The sequence below is a fragment of the Beta vulgaris genome, chromosome 5, assembly GCF_026745355.1.
Source record: "Beta vulgaris subsp. vulgaris cultivar EL10 chromosome 5, EL10.2, whole genome shotgun sequence".
In the NCBI taxonomy this organism is placed as follows: Eukaryota; Viridiplantae; Streptophyta; class Magnoliopsida; order Caryophyllales; family Amaranthaceae; genus Beta; species Beta vulgaris.
The window spans coordinates 40,837,876-40,860,378 of record NC_079206.1 but is presented as its reverse complement, the minus strand read 5'-3'; the positions used below and the strand labels follow the sequence as shown (position 1 = coordinate 40,860,378).

Here is a 22,503-nt window from a genome sequence, read left to right as displayed (position 1 = left end):
AAATTAATACTGATTTAAGGATTTTAAGAATATGAAACAAATCACCTCAATATGAATAAAGGTTTCTTAGTTTTGCGTGTGAGACCCAAAGGCAAAAAGAAATATTAAGAAGGTAATAAGAGACCATATTTATATAAAGTGGTCTACTTCTCCTGTTAAAAGAAACCTCTGTTTTTAGAAAAGAGGTTTTTTTTATCAAATAAACCACCTGTTATATTAAGGTGGTCTGTTATTGGTGGTTACTTTGCACATATTTGTAGTAGTGACGCTCTGGAATGTTAATGCAATTCAAGATAATAATCTGTAGAATATAGGTATTGTGAGAGATTACAATCTGAGGTGTGCATAAAGAAACATATTCCAGAAATTATACCCAAAAGCATACTAAGTGAACTAAGATATGCTAGCAAAATTTAGAACGGACCAAACTTCATGATTTTGCTGTCTAATTATCCACTAAGTTGCCAAATGTAGTATTTTTTACAAGAAAGAGATAAATTTCTAGCAATATGCTTGCAAGAAAATCATGAAAGTGAAAATCTTCTTAAATCAATTTTAGTATAGCAACAACTATACTGCTCAGTGTGTAGATCAAAAGTGAATCATAACAAGCAATAATTAGGCACAAATTATGAGGGGATACCTAATTCTTATGAATTTAAACCATAGGTCATTAGATAATAAACTTTAAGCTAACAAAAACAGAATATTATGCTTGACGAGAATGAAGCGAAATAATCAATTGAATAAAAGAAAGAAACTTAAAAAACCAATCTTGGGTTGCCTCCCAAGCAACGCCTTTAGTTTCTGTCGTTGGCTCGACGTATTTCTATCTTCATTCTACAAATTAATTTCATTTAGAGCATTCATCAACATGTGCTCTAGTCCGACATCGTACACCATCTCATCTAGTAAAATCTTCAAATTTTTTGGTCCAAGCTGTGCAAGACAATAAGCAACATAATTAGTAGCACCTGACTCTATATCAGAACCATCCTGTTCAAATACATTCAAATTTAGTTTCTCTCCATTGCTCTCAAGAGTGACACAATTGTGAGCAACATCAATTAATGCTTTTGAAGTCTTTAGGAATGGTCTCCCTAATAAAATCTTAGAATTATGCATTACATTGATAACAATAAAATCAACCAAAAAGTACATGTGCTTGACTTGAACGAGAAAGTTCTCTAATAATCCGACAGAACAAACACTACTACCATCAGCCATAGTAATTATCTCACTACAAGTCTTTAATGGACCCATCTTATACATGTCATATAAAGAGAGGGGCAAAACATTTACTGCAAATCCTAAATTTAACATGCATTGTCGAAAAATAGTCTCACCTATCCTACACGAAATTGAGAATGATCCAGGGTCTTCACACTTTGGGGGTGGTATACTAAGAGGTCATAAAACTTCATCTCCTTTATGTTTGCTAGAGGTAGTGAGAAAGTCATTCAAGAGTTTACTATATTTAGGAACCAGCTTTATTGCATTTAATAACCGAATTCTATTTCCTCATTTCATTATCTTCATGTTCATTCAAATTTCCTAAAGGCTCGTTCATTATGGTTCTTCTCTCCAGTGAGATTGCATTAACTTGTTTACTTGGATTCTGCAAAGGTTAAGATAGTAGTTTGCATGACACATGATTTTCTATATTACTTAAAGAAGTACAAATTTGACCAATCTGGGTGTCAAGTTGTTGGAGATGGGAATCAGTTTTCTTTTGATACTCAAGATTCTTACTATGTACTTGGCCAATTTGGGTGGTAAGTTGCTTCACTAAGTGTCTAAGGAAGGACTAGAAGGTTGAGATAGAGGGTTGTGATGGACAAAAGGTCGAGGATTGACTTGAGTAAACTGAGTTGTAGGTCCATATCTTAAGTTCGAATGGTCTCTCCAACCTTCGTTATAAGTTGGTGAAAAGGGGTCATACTTTTTTTGGGGCTGACCTGAAAAACCACCTAATGCATTCACATTTTCAGATTGCACAGTAGGACAAGCATCAGTAGAGTGAGAAAAATTAAAACAAATACCACAAACTTTAGCCTTAGATTCATTCCCAACAAACTTTGTCATCAATGTAGTGAGGGTAGCTATTTGTTGTGCATTTTCCTGTAACTGACTTTTAACAGAAGTTAAGTCAAATTCATTTACTGTTTTCACATCGCTACGTGAGCCAAATTGTCGAGTATTTTGGGCCATGTTAATAATTAATTGCAGTAGTAGAATAAATGGTTATTGTTGCGGTAAAAAAGTGGCCTATTGCTGCGGTTTTGGGCACGCAGCAATTAAGGGGGCAACAATACGTAATAATTATATTGTTGCGGTTTTAAACCGCAGCAATATCTACAAATATTGTTGCGGTTTTCAGGCAAAACCGCAGCAATATTATTATGTATTATCTAGTTAACACGGAATATTGCTGCGGTTTTGGGCCAGAAATCGCAGCAATATTCCTTTTTTCTGTTATTTACTTAGGAATATTGTTGCGGTTTCTGGCGTAAAACCGCAACAATATTCCTTATTAAAAAATAATAAATGGAATACTGCTGCGTTATTGTATTTAATATTGATTGGGAAGCTATATATGCAACCTTGAGGAAGATATGCAGCAATATGCTATTAAATTTTCCGCATAAATTTCGGCAGAGCTCTGTTTGTAAATTGGATAAACCCATAATTGGGAATTAACCTGTACAACAACCAACAACATCTCCGAGATCCACCATCCAAGCAAATCCAAACTTCCATCAAACAACCACCATCTTCAACATCCATCATCCAATAATCAATCCAACAACCAACATCATATTCAACACAACAACCAACATCATAGATACATATCAATAATCCAACAAAAATATTTAGCGAATCCAACGTATATATATATATATATATATATATATATATATATATATATATATATATATATATATATATATATATATATATATATATATATAATCATGAAATCCAAATCACTACAATGTTGGTTGGTACAAGTTGCAATAATGTATATGTTCGTCTAAAGTTAGAAAAAAAAAAAATTAACATAAACTAACTAACCTACGCAATGCACTCATCAATAAAGTACTTGCCCACTTATTCTTCACCTCATTGATTTGATCCTCCGTATAAGGATCTTTGTAAAGGTTTGAGCAACTGAAAATAATTTACCAAAGTTAGCATCAAATAGTTAAATATATTAAATATGAAATGAGTAATTATATGAACTTACTTTGTCCAAATCCTCCGAACCAAAATATGAAGTGAGTACGTCAAAAATGTATCGCATACAAAATAACCGCACTCCGTGCCTCCTTGTTGTTGAGGTACTTTATAAAAAGTTTTAAGAAAATGAGAAAATTTACCGTATAATGAGAATAAAGTAAGCTTTAATTGAATCACACAATTCTATTATATATACCTCAACATTTTTCCACAAAAGCTTCTCCCGACAAACTTTGTAGCCGCTCATCCGAAACCTCCTAAAAGCACTAGATAACACAACATCAAATTGTTTAGTCTTTAATTGTTGTATGTTATAATCTCAATTCATTTAAAGTATATCAAACGTATATCAACTTACACTATCGTAGCGTTTAAGCTTTAACTTCCGCGGTTTGTGAAAGCTGGCAGAATCGAAGGTATAAATTATCCCAGCAAGGGACATATGAAAGGAGCATCCAATGTGGCTATTGCAAGATTGAAAACAATAATTACCTTAAAAAATCACATATCATGCAGCAATCAATATTTATTGATATTAAGATAGAATATTACTCTTGAAAGATTGGCGCGAACATGATACTAGCACTACATCGACGATCCAATCATAGCATGCACAATGTACTTCGTTACCTCCTCCGATGATGCACCTCCGCAACGGTCTTTGCGGACACATCCAACAAACACGTCCAAGAGCATCCCCAAATCCATCCAACTGCGTTGCCTTAAAAATTGGCAAAAGTAAATATATGTGAAAATACAACTACCATATAATTAAATGTAAAAAAAATCATAACTTTGATTATTGTTACCTCATGTACACTTGGATAATAGAAATATTAATCATTTCTCCTTTCAAAAACTGACCAATATCCTCCTTGGTCAGAAAAGCGATGCCATCATCTTTGAATAATGGAACAAGGATCTCGGCAAGGTAACACCAACACATCATCGTCTGCGACGGCAAGGGCAAGCGTATCTGCTAACTCCCTGCAGTCTTCAGTGAGGGAGTCCAAGAACGATCGATCATCGATAACTGGACTAAACTGAGAAGTCGAACTGGCTGAATGCAGCTGGTAGAAGACCTAACAGCCTCCCCTGAAATCCCTTTTTGTTTTTTAGGTGTCGGTGTAACCTAATAATTATTTTTCAAAACGGCATAAGATTATGAAATTTTAAATTGAAAGCTATTATTTTTACAAAAATGGAGGCCTATATGAACAATTACCTCATCACTTAACATTTTGCTAAATTTTTTGGCCATTGCACCCAAGTACCCAAAGCAGTAGCTGTAGTGTCGATCTCATATGCAGGGACGGGAACAGTAGTGGCAAATGACCATATTTCGCTATAATTCGATGAATTTTCACTTTCAGGTGATCATTCATCATTCTAGACCCATGAACTGTAGAAGTCTCATCAAAAGCATAAGAATATGCATCTGCCACTAGACAAGTCTCTCCACTAGTTGGATCTATCAAATACAATCGACATGGAACCTCGTCCTAACAGCAACGTAAAGTCATGTATATAAGATATTATTTGAATAAAACACACATGTATATATGATAATTATTTGTATAAAGGACATGTATATAAGATAATTTTTTGTATAAAGCACATGTATATATAATAATTATATGTACCTTCAGCTAAGGAGAATGAGTGTCGACAAATCCAGATAGTGGAGTACGTAGTTGAGTGGGCTGTGAAGCAGCTACCTCAGGAGATGGCCCAGAAGATGGTGAAGCAGATGGTGGAACAAATGATGGAATAGGTGGATGAGTCGGCTGTGTAGGAGATAGCACTGCAATTGGTGGAACAAATGGTGGAACAAATGACGGAATAGGTGGCTGAGTGGGTTGTGTAGGAGATGGCACAACAAATGGTGACGAAAAAAAATGATATAGCCCAACAGGTGACTGAGTAGGTGGCTGAGTAGGTGTCTGTACATGTGAAGGAGATGGTCCAGCAGATGGTGAAGGATATGTCCCGGTAGGTGGATGTGTAGGTGGCTGAGTGGGCTGTGAAATCATCACATTCTGCATATATGTGGCGATGTCCTCCCTCCACCTTTCACTCATTTTCCGTATGAGTGCCTCCTCTTGTTCCTAACTCAATCTCCTATAGTGCGTACGAGGTACGTACTTAGGAATGGCAATTGGGTCCGAATCCGATCCAACTTCGACTACATTCGATAGAAAAAATCCGACCCAAGTCCGATTAGAAATAGTCGGAATTCGAGTCCGATTCAAAAAGTCCGAATCCGAATAGGAGGTGGGTCGGACTTGGACCCTTCACAAGGTCCGAATGAGTCCGACCCGCATCCGACCCGACTTATGGTCCGACCCGAGTCCGATATAAATCCGATAAGTATCCACCTTTAAATTAAAACCTTTTCTAAGTTTCTAAATTCTAACACTTGGGAGTTAGCAGCTAGTATTGAAAACCAAAGCCCAATGGCCATGGTCCAATACAACTCATCACTCCAAGTCCTAGTACACTACTACACTCCCGCCCAAGTCCCCACCGTAACAAAAAAAAAATCAAATTGTTTGTGAACCCTAATCCCTTACTCACAACTCTTCAGTGTTCTTCTCATTTCTCACTCTCTACTACTGCTACGCCTACAACCAGTCAACCAGCGATGCACCACAACGCCGGACACCAGCGACGCGCCGCCGGACGCCAGACGCCGCCGCCGAAGCCAGACGTACGACATCGGAATTTTTCGGACTCGGACGGAACCACACGTATGGGTAAGATTTTCAGTTTCAGACTTTCAGTTTTTTCGAATTTTAAGATAAGAATTTCGAATTTCGTTTAGTTTCAACTTTCAGCCATCATTTTTACTTCTGTATCAACATGGATTTATTTTTTTTCCTAAAAAACTGAAAGTTAGCTAGCGGCTCGGATTCGGAGGTGCAGCAATCGGGTCGGACTCGGATTCAAATTTTTGGAGGTCCGGATATTCGGAGTTAGGAGGCGGATGCTATAAGTTTTGGTCGGGTCGGATTCAGACTTTTTGTGTTCGGAGTTGGATGCGGTTTCGGATCCTAACTAGAGGTCCGATTATGAAGTGGGTCAGATTCGGATTTAGCTACATCCGCGCCGAGTCCAATCCATTGCTATTCCTATACGTACTCAAAAGCCTTTGTATAGCCAACATTCATGCCCCCAAAACCATAATAACGACCCGAATGATCTGGAATCTCTCTCCAAGAGCCATAGAAAGGGCGTATCTGTTACGAACCGAAATGAACTCACCCTTGGCTAGAGATGTAAATGGATGGGTTCAGGGCGGGTGGAGCATCACCCGCATCCATCACCCGCTACCATCCGTACCACCCGATCCATTCATCACCCGGAAAAATCACCATCCGAATCCATCCATCCATTTACTTTCGGCCTTCGGGTGAACAGATGGATCGGGTTATGATCGGGTTATAATCGGGTGAAATTACCTCAAAATAATGCTAACCATTAAATTTTAGAAAAATAAAGTTTCAACCGACAAAATCATAGATCCACAACCACAATTCAAATTAAGTTCAAAATCACAGTAATTCGCATACAGATTTTAGGAAAATTAGGTTGGGCATTGGGCTTTTAGATTTGGACATTTAGCTGGGCCCTTGAGGATTGGGCCTAAATATGTTTTTTTAAAATAAACGGGTGATGGGTCGGATTAACGGGTCGGGTGATGGATGAAAATTGTCCACCCAACTCCGATCCATCACCCGCATCCGTTAATCCGTCACCCTTTCACCATCCGTTTAAACCGGGTTTTTTCTCCCGTCCATTAAGACGAATGGACCGGGTGACCGGGTGGTCCACTGGATATTGCCATCTCTACCCTTGGCTTGCTTCTCCTTGTACTCCAACTGCCCAAAAAGCAAGTTAACAGTAATAGTGTAGTTAATAAATGAAAAAATATTCATGTCAAACTAAAAGTTAATTATAATGATATACATACGTATTTGTCAGCTGCAATCTTTGTTTCCTCGGCTGGAATAAATCGTTGTTTAGTAACAGGATCTTTCTTTTTACCTTTAATTTTGGTCAATAGGTTGCTCGATGACCGTTATACCTTCTTGGTGATCCATTCGCATGTAACTATTTTAGTATCAGACACATTCATCATATAAAGGGGGATATCATCAAATTATCATATTCTTCTTTCTCGTCAACATCACTTACTCCTAAAATTCGCCTTTTACCATTAACAACAATGCACCACTGAGTGTCTACAGGATCAGATACATAGAACACTTGTTTTCCTTGCGATGCGAGGATAAAAGGTTCTTCAGTGTCACGCAGACGTCTCATATCGACTAGAGAAAAACCGCACTCATCCCTTTGCAAACCACGTCTATTATCCGCCCACTTGCATGGAAAATAGGCATAGTGAAGTCACAATAATCGAGCTCCCATATTTCTTGAATGATCCCATAATATGATTGTTTAGCATCAATCGGAGTTTTATCCTTTGCACTCGCATACTCCCTAGATGATGCAACCATTGAAACCCCACAATTCTGGACCACCTTTGATTTCTTATCCTGATGTTCAGTGTAAAAGGTATAACTATTGATATCATACCCTTCATACGAGTTACAACTGTCACGTGGACCGTATGCCAACCACTTACATGATGGTTGTTTGCAGACAATTCACCAATTACTTTATTGTGAAATCAGTCAATGAACGACCTGTTATGCTCATTCATCAATGCCCTCTCCCCTTTTGACGAATTTTTGTGATGCAATTCACGCATATGTGTTTCTAAGTATGGATCAACTTCAGTAACATGGTGCAACACGAAAAGATGAGCTTTATGCAACTCTCTCAATGAAGGTGAAATATGTCGCATTCCGACCCCACCTTTGCCTTCTAATCTACCCTCGTGTCTGGACTTTGGAAGACGTATCGTCACAACCTTAGCAAAATAAGAAGAACAATATCCTCCAACCGTTCGACAATTGTTCTTTGAATAATACTCGCCTCTGGTCTTGCTGGATTCTTCACTTTCTTTTTCAAAGAACCCATATGTCTCTCAAAAGGGTATGCCCATCTTAAAAACACAGGACCACACGTTTAATCTCCCTTACCAAATGAAGGACTAAGTGAACCATAATGTCAAAAAAAGAAGGTGGAAAATACATCTCAAATTGACAAAGTGTGATCACCACTCATTTTGCAAAGCATCCAACTTATGAGGATCAAGTACCTTGTTGCATATGGTATTGAAAAATGAACACAACCTCGTGATAGCAAGCCTGACATGTTTTGGAAGAATCCCGCGTATTGCAATCGGCAAAAACACTTGCATCATCACATGACAGTCATGAGACTTCAACCCAATTAATTTCAGATCAGTCATAGAAAAAGTCTTCTCATGTTTAGTGATATGGGAACCTTAATACCGTATAAACACTCACAGAACAATCGTTTCTCTTTCCTAGACAATTATAGCAAGCTGGAGGCAAATACGTTGTTGTTCCCTTTCCTTTCTTAGCTTTTTCCTTAACCTTTGGCCATAAATTAGGCCGAATCTTCAATTTCTCCATATCTCTACGAACCTTAAGACCATCCTTAGTCTTTCCTGGCATATTCAACAGAGTACCGATAATTGCATCAAAAACATTTTTTTCAATATGCATTACGTCGAGACAATGTCTAACTGGTAAGTATTTCCAATAAGGAAGTCTCCAGAATATAGACTCTTTTTTTCCAAATGACACCATCGTCTTCCGAAGGTTTAACCCCCTTACGAAATGTTGTTCCCATCCCCTTAACACGATTATAAACTTCTTTTCCAGTTAACGGTCTAGGAGCTGGAGCATTTTCAACAAACCCGTTAAATGGTGCTTTTTTCTTTCGATATGGATGAGAACTATGTAGGAATTGCCTATTAATGATATAGACATGTTTCCCACAATGTGGCAAATGTGTAGCCTCCATACCATTCTCACAAATGGACATGCCTTTTTCCCTTTGACCTTATACCCGATAAATTCCCATAAGCAGGATAATCATTTATAGTACCGAAAACATAGCACGAAGCCTGAAATCTTCATTAGAATACGCATCAAACACCATAACACCTTCGTCCCACATCTTTTTGAGATCTTCGATGAGAGGTGCAAGATATATGTCTATATCATTTCCCGGCTGCTTAGGCCCAAAATTAAAAGAGACAACTAATATATTTCCGCTTCATGCACAACCATGGAGGAAGATTGTATATCACTAAAAGAACAGGCCAAGTACTAGTTGACTACTAAAGTACCGTAAGGTTCATTCCGTCCGTACACAATGCAAGTCTCAAGTTCCTAGCTTCCTGACCAAATTCTCTATATCTGGAATCGATAGCTTTCCATTGAGGAGAATCTGCTGGATGCCTAAGCATCCCATCTTTCTTTCTCGATCAGCATGCCATCTTAGGTTTGTGCATATTCTTTTGATAGAAAAGAGCCTCCTAAATCTTGGCACAACTGGAAGATATCATAACACTTTCGCAGAAGGACCAGTATTGTCCGGTCTGGGCTCAACCTCATCCGGCAATGTGTAGCGGGACTTACCACACCTCGGCATTCATAAAGGTCCGCATACTCATTTTGATACAACATGCCATCATTCGGACATGCATCAATCCGCTCATATTCCAAACCCAAAGGACACATTAATTTTTTTTGGCATAGTAGGTAGATTTTGTTAACAAATTACCCTAAGGAAACATATCTTGTAAAGCTTCTAAGAGTTCTGTGAAGCCTACGTTAGTCAAATTATGTTTCGCTTTTATGTTGAAAAGAGTAAAAAACCCACTCAATTGAGTGTATTTTGTACACCCTAGATAAAGGGGCTTCCCAGCAGCTTCAAAGAAACTGTCAAACACTCATGGCCGCTCATTAAAATGGTCACGAACCCCTTCCAACATCTCACCTAATCGATTACCAAACTCTTCATCCTCAGTGTCACAATTATCTCCGTTGTCATTTTCATCACCTACTACATCATCACTTCAATCCTAACATGATCTTCTATCACAACTTCATTCTCAATCCCGACATTCAACATATCAATCTCTAATGACATACTAGTGCCAACATCAACATTAACCCTATCCTGAGTATATTTTCCCTTCTCACCATGCCATAAACAAATATAATACTCAGCCCTAAATGAACGACGAATAATATGATCCCTTATGGTCTTAATATCAGAAATCATATTCACATTGTAGCAATCAATACATGGACAATAAATCTCAGCCTCGCAAGTAAGTTGTTGATGTTCTACAACACATTTACAAAACTCATTCACACCTTCTACGAACTCCAACGTATTCCGCTTTCCATACATCCAACTTTGATCCATTTCTAAAAACCCCAACACATACATACAAATTATTATCAATTTGAAATTCACATAACTCCAACACAACAAACTAATATTCAATGCATGCTTCCATTGGGTCCTTATCACTTCAACCTAACCCATCCTTAAACGTCCAATCCCACTAGTGAATGCATGTATCATCTTTGATTCTAACCCATCCTTAAACGTCCAATCCCACTAGTGAATACATGTATCATCTTTGATTCTAAGTAAACTTGGGCAACATTTCCCTTCAGTTCTCCAAGTACACGATAATGATAATTGTTTATCTTATATGTACCCGGAAAACAAATTAGGGAATGACTAACCGTATTTCACTTAGAATCAAAGAATCAACACACATTCACCACCTAAGTGAGATGTGACGTTATTCAAGACTTACTCCTAATGAGTAAGTCTTGAACGGGTATCTAGGCAATATGATGTACATAAAAACAATCACATTCAAGCGATTCCAAGTATTCACCAAACAATAATCGCATTCAAGCGATTCCAAGTATTCACCAAACAATAATCGCATTCAAGCGATTTCAGGTTATCATCAAACAACAAGTACCAAACCATTCCTTAGATTTTCCTTTCCCTCCCATTAGTGAGTCTATCAATATAAAGGCATTGCATATCACTTGAAACAAAGAATTGCAAAAACATCACAATAACTAAAGCATAAACAATCCCGTATAACATATTAGGGCATACAAAAACTAAAGCAAAATCATCACAAAACCAGTTTTTAATACTCAAATCATATAACTAATCATATATATACTTTATACTAATCATTTTAAACTACAATTTAAGCCAAAAATTTTCATTAAAACACTAATTAAGAAAAATTTACAAAAAACTAACCTAATATGACAAACCCTCGCCGGTGGGAGGGGAAGCGCCGGAGGTGGGAGGAGAAGCGCCGGTGAAAAAGTGGCGCCGGTGAAGGAGTGGCGTCAGTGGAGAAGGAGGAAAAACGGTGGAGATGCGAAGACCCAAAATGCGAATTGAGGAGTAACAATTGAGGACCCAAAACGAAAAAAGTAAAGAAACGGCCGGAAAGTCACCCACTCCGATCGCCAGAAATATCGCCAAACCCAGTCGCCGGAAATAACTCGCCGGTTTTTTGGTAAGAGTGTCAAAGAGTGTGAGAGACTAAGAGAATGTCGTATTACCAAAAGAAACCCGCCCCCGTATTTTTTGGTGAGTACAGCTAATATTGCTGCGGTTTCCACGTAGGACCGCAACAATATATTGAAAAAATATTTTTTTAATATATTGTTGCGGTCCTACGTGGAAACCGCAACAATATTAGCTGGCCAGGGCCCCACATTTTTTTCAAAATGTATCCGTTGAACAATATTGCTGCGGTTTTGGGCGGGAACTGCAACAATATTGTTATTTTCTATTTTTTATTTCTTTTTGCATGATATATTGCTCTGTATAGGTAGAACCGCAGCAATAAGCATTTATTCTACTAATGTTGTCTAGCTAGTATAGGTGTTTTATCCACTAAAGCACCCCCACTAGCCGCATCAATCATATTTTTATTGTCACCTAAAAGACCCTCATAAAAATATTGGATAAGAAGTTGGTCACTAATTTGATGTTGGGGGCAAGAAGCACAAAGTCTCTTGAAACGTTCTCAATATTCGTATAATAACTCATTAGAATGTTGTTTGACACCACACATCTCCTTCCTAATGGATCCAATTCTACTGGCAGGGAAGAAATTTTCTAGAAAAGCTTTTTGTAGTGCATCCCACGTAGTAATTGATCTAGGAGGAAGGGAATACAACCAATTTTCGCTATATCATACAATGAAAATGGAAAGGAATGTAGTTTGACATGATTAGGATCAATACCTTATGGTTTCATAGAAGTACACATAACCAAAAATTCTTTAAGAAATCAATTTGGATCATCGCCTCCACGACCATAGAATTTTGGTAAAAGGTTGAGAAAACCTGAGTTTAACTTTAGAGGTTTCTCCAAGGTTGGAAAAACAATGCCAAGTGGTTCATCATCCAATTTAGGTGCAGCTAGCTCCTTCAAGGTTCTTTCATCACCCATCTCTTCTTCGTCTTTTAATAAGTTCTCAAGATTAAGACGTTCTTCTAGTTGTTTTTGTAAGAATTCTTTACTTGTTTTTCTGGCCACCCGCTCTATTTCTGGATCAAACAACAATCGTTCACGTCGTAAGCGTGTGTTCATGTAAATTAAACAGAAAATTCATAACTATATTAAATACTCAGATGATTTACAGGTTGTTTAAACTGCTGACAGAAGTAGAAAGTGGTAATATGAAGTTCATCTGTGATAGTAATCATCTCAGTTCCTCAATATATCGAATAAAGAATAAATATTAGCAGGTAATAACTTGGAGATAGAAACAGTAGAAACATGAATCATAAGATCCCACATAACTTAAAGCGCGAAATAAGGATAACTTGCACAGTTGCACGATTATACTCATGCTGCCCAGTTTAACATTTCAAGAAAATCGGCTTGTTTCATTTTATAAACATGAAGGGTAAGTCCATTAATTTATATCTTAAGCACATAGTTCATATTCTTTAGTTCGATTGGTTTTCATAATCCAGTTCTAATGATCAATAGCTAAACAAGAGGAAGCATGGCTGCGATTTACTAAAAAAAAAACTGAACTTAACTCCCTTATAGAGCGTGTATAAAATTTATATTTACAATACTTCCTTAATACTATGATGTGATTCTCATTTTAGAACGGCAGATTAAGTGCTCTGAAATAAACATGATCTCTCAAACAGAATAATAGTGCGGTTTAGCATTGACTTATTTAGAGCATAACTTAAAGAATCAAGAATTTATTTTCAAAATCATCAAGCAGTTAGAGAAACTAACACTATGCACTAAGACATATAAGAGAGCATCAAACCTCACATAAAAGTTATACCTAATCAAATCATTAATAATTGACTTATGCAATGAAGGTAAAATAAGTTAAAGGCGTGATAATATAGAGGAGGAAAAATGCAGCCCAAACATGCAAACTGACAGCAAGCATGAAATTCTAAGCTGCCTAATTTTTTTAGTCTTCTTTAGTGGTAGCCTTTAAAGGAGTAAATTCATTGTATGTTAGGTAGGAAGAAAAACAAAAGATGCTACTTGATTCAAAAGGGCGACTATACAGAAATCCTTGACATATTACTCTATGTTTTATGCTTACAACTTACAGGGACAAGTTTGAAAATCATTGTTGGAGGTAGAACACATTTTCACACACTAGTAAGATGTAATGACATCCACATTTTATTGTATTAGAAGTCATATGGTGCAGAGAGCTAAGTGACAAAAATACTACCAACAGAACAAGCTAATATCATACAAAAGTAAGGTAGTGAAGTTGTGAACAATTTGATTTCAGATTTTATGAAGCGACAATCATTTTCAGGATCTTCAACACATAGCTAGTGATATATGCCATTAATCTTTCTAACTTCTTATTAACCAAAATTAGGCCTACATGCCACAAGCATACTTAATAATCATGAAACTGGCAGCCTATAATGCTGAAGGTTAAGCTCAATTTTTAAGCATATGAATAAATACTACCTAATTCACACAAAATGTGTACATGATGGGAATCAATTATTTATAGCCAGGTAAAAAAGAACTAGAGTCTATAGAATATTAGTATATAATCTACATCCTACAAAAGATTGATAAACTTTGGATTTAGGGTAAATTAGATAATAAGTCAGCAAGACATAAGGATGTACTGCTCATAATATTTAACTTACTAGATCAAAGATAACTTTAGCTTTAAAATATGCAAGATTGGATTAAACAAGATTATACCTTGCAAAAATTTGGCCAAAAAACAAGGGATACTTATTAGACCCATCGAACATATATAAGTTTATCTTCCTTGAACTAGAATTTAGTACATTATCGAGCAAACACTTTAATTCTCATCTTAAAATATATGAACAGACCACAAGTAGGTTGGACAATCTTAAATAACATAATGCCTAAACTCTTCTGTTCATTATAAGTTTAAGTAAAAGTTGAGAGATAGCATAAAGGTCACTTTCATAAATTACTCTAGCTTACCTACAGAGAACTTTAGTGGTGCAAGCAACTATGGAAAGTTCAATTACTTATACAAGCTCATATAATTGAACTACATGATAAACAATGGCATAGATAACATATTATTTAATCTAAGCACTAGTGCACGAATAACTAATCCTAAAGCAAAACTGAATTATCAAATCACACAAGCAAAAACAGAACAGTAGCTTCATAAGACCTCTAAAAAAAAGGCAAATTTCAAACTAATACATGAGCAAGAAAGAAACAACCAAGCATATAGTATGCAAAAACCAAGATCAAGAAACATACTATATAATGAGAAATATCCAACTCACCCAACTAGATTAGACAAACCAAGATAGCAAAGATTTTTTTTTGTCATAACTAGATAAGAAAATTAAGAACAGAAATATAGCAACTCAATTTAACTATGAAGAAGAGAATATTATAAATCTTCCCAGCAACGACGCCAAAATTTAATACGTGTCATTTACCGTATAAAATTAAAAAAACTATTCTTAGACCTCAAAAATATTAACAAGTAGAAAAGAGTAAGAAAGGGTCGATCCCACGGAGAGACTACTAAATTCCTTACTTCAAAGTTTAACTGAGAAAAATATTATTAACATATATAAAATCGAGATTATACAACTATTTACCTATTTACTTAGCTTTGGGGGGTTTAAGATTGTAGTAACTAATAGTAACTGAACTAAAACAAGTATTAAACTATTATTTACAAGTGATGATAAGCAAGTCCGGTAATTTCCACCATTAAACTTAGTAACTTTGGTCATAATATTGAGTATAATTATCGAGTTGAAGATTAATCTAATAGATTAACTATAGTGGTTTTGATAGCAATCCCACCCTATTCTTCCTTACTTTATATTAGTATTAAACTAGGCCGACACTAATTCTAAACTAGAAGAACATCGTTAATCCTAACTAAATTAATACATAGGTACTTAATATAATTAGATCAAATTATATCCTAAAATTTAATCTGACCCATTCGCAGACCCAAACTAACATTAGTCTCCTCTCAAAAAAAAAAAAAAAAAAAAAAAAAAAAAAAAAAAAAAAACTAACATTAGTCGCTACTTTGATTATGCAATTTAAACTAGGCCAAACTACATAATTAGCAACTGATTGTAATTCAAACATAATAAGATAGCAAATTATACACAAATATCAATCATACGGCATCTATAACAGTGTAATTTTGAATACCAAATAATTTTAATACTCAATAAACAACTCAAAATTATGATAAAATTCAAGTTTAAACAAGATTCAAGTTCATTAAATTTAGAACAATACACCAATGAAAGTAATAGAAGAGAAGAGAGGAGAATATATCACTTTGTACTAGTCGAAATTCTGCCGGCAACTCGTTCTTGAATCTGTCGTCTCCTACTCCAATTATACCCCAAGACTTCTGTATTACTCACAATACTCCCTTGTCTCTCTTTACCCAAAATCAGACAATGCTTGCATGTCTTCTTGCGGTAGAAATTAGGGATTTATATACCCAATTGAGAAATCCCCAATTATCAAATTTTTGGAAATTACTTGTAGAGAAAAGATGCGATTTCTGATTTGCTCCATAATTCCCTAAAAACCTTGTTTCGTATCTTGGAGATTCTTTTTTTTTTTTTGTTTTCCTTTTATTTCCCTCACTTGTAGTCTTTTCTTTGTAATATACTGTACTTGCTTTACTTTGTTTCTTTCTTTTGTTTCTTTGTTGCCTTTTTCACCAATGGTCACCAAATATAGATGACTAAAATTTCAAATCTAAATTGTGGATGCTTAACATGTGGCAAAAATCTTATTGCTTTATAATGTTATACTGATAAGTATTGCAAAAAAAATCAGAATAAGTTTCTTACCTTTAGGCTTTTACCAATTTCAGTTTTTTCCTCTTCAAAAAGTGAGGAGATAATGCAAAACGTGGAATAGGAGCAATTTTTTTTGAATGGGGACGCAAATATGAAAGATAAGTGATTTAGGAAGGTATTTCAAGATTTTAACAACAACAAAAATAATGGATATGTAGTTCTTTTATTTTTATTAATTGGGTAATTACTAATTCAAATTGCACGAGTTTTATTTGTGTGAGGGAAGAAGTTCTTTTCACTGCAGTTTAACTCCAGGTGCACCTACATCATTGTGCACCCGGGTCTACCATCCAAGCTTTGCTTATTAATAAGTTGATATTAGATCTAAATTGATCTTAATAAGCTAAATATAGGAAAGAAAAATGTAGCTAACATACCTCTAATAGATCTCTTAATGTACTCATTATATATATCGAACCCAAAATGAAATTTTTTTTCCGTGAATTAGATGCGTAACATAATATATTTTGGGTGTAACATGCTACAGTATAACTTACTGTGTAACAAAATCTCACACGTATATAACGACATAGACTCTAACAAATGATGACATAACTATTCAAATAATAACATGAATGTTATATTATTTGGTCATTTATTTCATGTCATTTAAGTTTCTTTTTACAAAAAAGAAAAATTGATTTTTGGATTGTTATATGCTATAACAGTTACACCAAATAATTTGTGAAAAGTATGTCAATTTTTAAGGACAAACCACTAATCACATATCCTTCTAAAAACAATCCAATGTTTCACGTACAGTAAATCTATTTGCACCAAAGTAGGAAAATAATATATATAATCAACAAGGAGAATAATTCGGATAAAAAATTTTAAAAAAAGTATTTGAAAAGCTCTTCGCACTGTAAAAGTCTAAGAGAGATACACTTGTAATTAATCTAAATATTCAAAGAATCGAGAACTATTCCTTCTCTAAATTTGGAGCGTTTCTTTTTATAGAGAATTACTTATAGAACTATACCTTCTTTAAAAAAGTGTATTACTATCTCTATGATTTGAATCAAGAAAACTACATACACTTATCAAGCTTTCTCATTTTAGCTCGAGTAAAAAAGAAAAGATAAAAGAGAGGAAAGAGTTTAAGGTAGACGATATATAACAAAATCAGATATACATAATTTTAATAATGAAAATTCTAAAGCTTTTAAATTATTTTTTATCACTAGTTCTTCTTTCTTCATTGCAGCGAGTACCTATATCTTTGCTTACCCTAAGGTAAGTTCTCAATCTAGCCATCTTGGTTTCTTAATGATAAACATGGTTTTATTAATCATAAATCATTTAAAAACAAAATTATTCTACTTAAATTAGTTGTCACATTACTAATATAAATTACAATTATGTTAGTATATATTGAAAATGTTGATTGTAATTTTGTTGATATTTTTCATATGTAGCACTACATTATCTACTTAGAATCCCACCATGCGGAACCTCGTTTATCATCTAGTTCCGAAATTATTACAAACTCGCACCATGAAGTGATTTCCTCAGTATTAAGGAGGTATGAGATACAACTTCTCATTAGACATTTGCCTTTTAAATTTATATATGTTTTTTTATTACTTCTTTAATTTCTCTTTTTCTTAATGAGCACATTTATATTTATATTCATGAATCTATGTAACAGTGATTCTAATCCTTTCGAAAGGATGATATATTCTTATAACAAGATTTTTAATGGCTTCGCTGCAACTTTACATGAAGAGGAGGCCAATGAACTTGCAAGTAAGACATATGATACAGATTAATATTAATGTTTTTGTTCAAATGTAGCTTTCTTGCTCGCGTTTTGTTCTCATTTCTTGGTTAATTAACATTAAAGTTTTATTAGGAATACTAGTTTTTTGACCCGTGCAAAATGCACGGGAAGTATTTTGTTTTATAAATATAAGATACTTATGTGTATAAATTGTTATTTGGTTTAGAAGTATTTTACATGAAGATGTGATTCTTGAGTTAAAGTTTAATATTTTCAGTAGTGTATGTGAATTGAATCGACTTACTATTGCCATTGAACATTTAAACACAACAAATTTGCATGAGAGAACAGTGTTCTTGTAAGTTCAATGTAGTAACATATAGGTTTTTCGGGATTGAATCTTTAAATCTATATAATATAAGAAAAGAATGATTGGCTACTATGTAATAAGTAGTTTATAATACCGTAAACCAGAACAAACGTTTACTAAAGAATATGATTTATTGGAAAATAAACATATAATAAAATTAAAAGTGAGTAGCTTACATCAATAATCAAATTAAATCATAAGTTATGGAACACTTCCTTATAAACAACATTACTCGTGGTATTTGATCCTCCGTGTTCTTTGTAACAAATTAAGATCTTGAGGCCTTGTTTGTTTGTTACTCTAGAAATGGCAACATAGAACTGACCATGACTAAAAACCGGTCTAGGAAGATACAAACCTACCTGCGATAGTGATTGACCCTGACTTTTGTTTATAGTCATAGCAAAACAAACGACCAAAGGGAACTACCTTCTTTGAAAATAAATTGGAAATCTCGCTGCATCAGATGGAGTCAAAGTCATGCGAGGAATAAATACCTTATCCCCCACGTTACTTCCAGAAATGACTACAGCTTCAATAACACGATTCTCAAGAAGCTTAATCACCAGCCTGTACCGTTGCACAACCCAGATGTCTGGTCTATATTTCGTAAAGCATAACAGGTGCACCTACCTTTAATCTTAAATGGTGATTAGGTAGGCCTGAACATCTAATGGTATTTAGAATTCAGTTGAGTAAATTTCACTCGCTCCTAAATTGCCTTCAACATTGCTTATCGCATCTGAGCTGAGATACAATTTCTCCTCTCCCGGTAAATGGATAGTACGTAATCATTCACCATCTCAACTATCTCATATGTTGGGGCTAAAATAGCCCTTTCTTGAAAATATTTTGGCTCCCACAAGTGATCCTTTAAGAGAGGATATGTGCTTTCCACAATTGCCGCTATAGGATCAGATTCCCCTTCTATGAGTATATCATTTGACACCTTAATTTCGGCCTCGCCTTCGTTTGGACCTTCTGCATTTCCATCTCCAACACTAAGTATCCATTCTGAAAATTCTTTCACCTCCTTCAAACTTGTTTCAAAAGATCCATTTTGTAGACGCATATTTCTCGTCAATTTCAACACCTTACATGAATTCCATAGATAAGAAAACTTAAGGTGAAACACGATATCTTGTCTAAATTAGGGATTACAGGCAATATCTGCCTAAAATCACCACCGAAAACGACAACCAAACCACCAAATGGTTTGTACTTATTAAAAGGATCCACAGACTGCATGATGTCTTTCAAACTTCTATCAAGTGCTTCGAAGCAATACTTGTGCATCATTGGCGCTTCATCCCAAATAATTAGCTTTGTTTTCATGAGTAGCGCAGCCAAGTCTGAACCGGGTTTGATGCCAACACATGTTGAGTTTTCACTAACATTTAACGGTATTCCAAATCTTGAATGAGCAGTTCTTCCTCTTGGAAGAAGGAGTGAGGCAATACCACTCGAGGCCACTGGCAAAACGATTTCTCCTTTACTCCTTATGGCAGCACAAAGAGTTTTCCAAACATAAGTTTTCCCCGTACCTCCATAACCATAAATAAAGAATACACCACCTTGTCCTCGTGAAACAACCATCATTATTTCATCATATACACTCCTTTGCTCGCAAGTTAAGCACGGTGAAAGTTCTTCATGCTCTTTTCTCAAAGCTTCTTTATCATAAGACAGTTCGTCGAATATGAGCTTGTTTTGACCCTCGGATGTGATTAACTCATCAGGGAAAGGCATAACACTAAATTTACGAAGGGTGCTCCCATTACTTTGTAGTCTTGCTTCAATATCAGCCAAAGCATACATTTGTAGTTGCTCATCAGTTAGATTAAGATCTACAGCACATAATCTAAGTTCATATAAGTTTCCTCAAATATTATTTATACAAAAGTCTTGATTAGTCATGATAGACGTTAGTGGTATACCTTTCAGACTAAATAAAGATAAAGTGTGTTATAGATGAAAATACATTGATTTTGCATAATGGTTCGTTGTCTGTGGAGGATGTTATCTGATAGTGGATGCCAAGTCTTATGCCAAACATCTTCTGGTTTTGATAAACTACCAGATAATAGTAGCATGCAGAATAAGTTTCTAAGATACCAACTTGACTCTCTAAAACTTGCTTCAGTTATAGCATCAACATACTCCTTGTCATCGTCTAATAACCCTCTTGCGTAGCAAGCTTCTTTAAAAGAATCATAAAGAACACCATCAACCGTCCTTATATCCTCATAACATGTAGCACCTTTTACAAAATTCAGCAAGGTTCTCAAATAATACTTTTCACCAGCGCCAGGCATAACACATGAAATCCTACCAATTGCAAAACCTCTTCTATCGTGGCATCCACTCTCTTTTATCTTTTTTTCCACACGAATTTGGTTGGGAATTCCATATAGCTTAATTATCTAGCTTCATCATATGTCTTATTGCATTCCATCCAGGATAAGAACTTTGTCCTCTCAATATTTGGCCTTTCAAGGACGGAATCAACATGCGAGTCATCAGAAAACATAACCATTTGTTCATCGGGTAGATGAAAACTTAATCTTTCAACAGGAGGTGTTCTATAATGAATGTTAAACCCAAAAATCCTCCAAACAGCCTCGCAAGGAGAAATATACCGACAATCATAAACATCTTGATCTCATCAATTTTTTCAGGATCGTCGGGATTTTGTTGATTGTGATAAGCTGCTGCAGTAACCCTGTCATACCCCTTGTTGATATATTTGAAAAATACTTGATTGATCTTGACTGGTTGCACCATTCTACATTAATGTGTGCACGATACTTAAGAAGCAAATATGGTTGTATGGAACCACAAATCGGTTATCTAGATAACACCATTTTATCAACCTTTGCCCAGTATCTCTTCTTCTATAAATTGGGTACCCTTCTTCGTCAATCTTTGTCATCTCATTAAACTTTTTTGGAAAATGTTTGGAGCATTTTTTATCCACCATACACGGTGCATCCGTGTTAGCATTACCACATGGACCATGTATCATCAACTCAGTAGTTCTGGATTCTCTTTTTTGTCTGTCAACTCAGCACATATTATCTTGTCGATGTCCTCTGTGTTAGGAAATTTATCATCACGATGAAGGAACAGGAGTATATGTGCATGAGGAAGACCGCGTTTTTGAAATTCGATGGTATACACAACTGTAAACATTATGTAAAATTTAACAATAGGTTAAACTCATATATTAGAAAAGCAAACACTATAACTTTATAAATAGAAATATACGTTAAATTTGAAACATCACAATATAATGAAATAATATATGCTTACCAGCTCTTACTCTTCCAAAAATCTTTCCTCTTTCAAATCATTCACCAGCTTGTCAAGTTTGATCTTAAAAACAGACAAACAATATCTGGTCTATCTTCAGGCCTTAGACCCTTCTTTTTCACAAATCTTGTGATCTCGGCCATTTAGGATTGCATGTAAATGTTATAAAAAATCTGGATAGCATACCACCTCAAATTGCCATTGCATCTTGGTAATTTTCTCTCATGTAGCTATGACCTCCGGTGAATGAGGCTGGTAAAACTACACGATTACCAGTAGATACGCCATCAGTGTCTCCTCTGTCAATCGCATTCTTCAAATTCTTGACATTATCAGCTCTCAATGCTTGTTGATTATTTCTAATGAAAGACAACTTTCTGCTTCCATCATTGTGCAACCATCAACTAAAAATTGTTGATAAAGCCTTCTAGAAAGTAAAATTGTTGAAAATTCAATGCGACGATCTTGAATCCGATAAGCAAAGAACTCTCTCA

The 22,503-nt window shown here is 35.3% G+C and overlaps 2 long non-coding RNA genes and 1 pseudogene across 4 annotated transcripts; 1 reads left to right on the top strand and 2 right to left on the bottom strand.

Moving 5' to 3' along the window:
• Positions 1-3,121: 3,121 nt before the first annotated feature.
• On the bottom strand, positions 3,122-3,608 carry LOC130589389 (uncharacterized). Of its 2 annotated transcripts, XR_008969264.1 has the most exons (4): positions 3,599-3,608; positions 3,437-3,506; positions 3,248-3,344; positions 3,122-3,171 (listed from the first exon to the last, which is right to left on the bottom strand). It is a non-coding gene; the product is annotated as an uncharacterized LOC130589389 (long non-coding RNA). The 2 variants fall into 2 exon arrangements; XR_008969263.1 differs by lacking the exon at positions 3,122-3,171 and having other exon boundaries at positions 3,179-3,344.
• Positions 3,609-4,225: 617 nt separating this feature from the next.
• On the bottom strand, positions 4,226-16,673 carry LOC109135018 (uncharacterized). 2 transcript variants are annotated; one of them, XR_008969510.1, is made up of 3 exons: positions 12,891-16,673; positions 11,491-12,797; positions 4,226-4,372 (listed from the first exon to the last, which is right to left on the bottom strand). It is a non-coding gene; the product is annotated as an uncharacterized LOC109135018 (long non-coding RNA). The 2 variants fall into 2 exon arrangements; XR_008969509.1 differs by having other exon boundaries at positions 16,069-16,671.
• Positions 16,674-17,873: 1,200 nt separating this feature from the next.
• The window catches only part of LOC130591409 (subtilisin-like protease SBT5.4), a 45,741-nt pseudogene continuing 41,111 nt past the window's right edge, over positions 17,874-22,503 (top strand).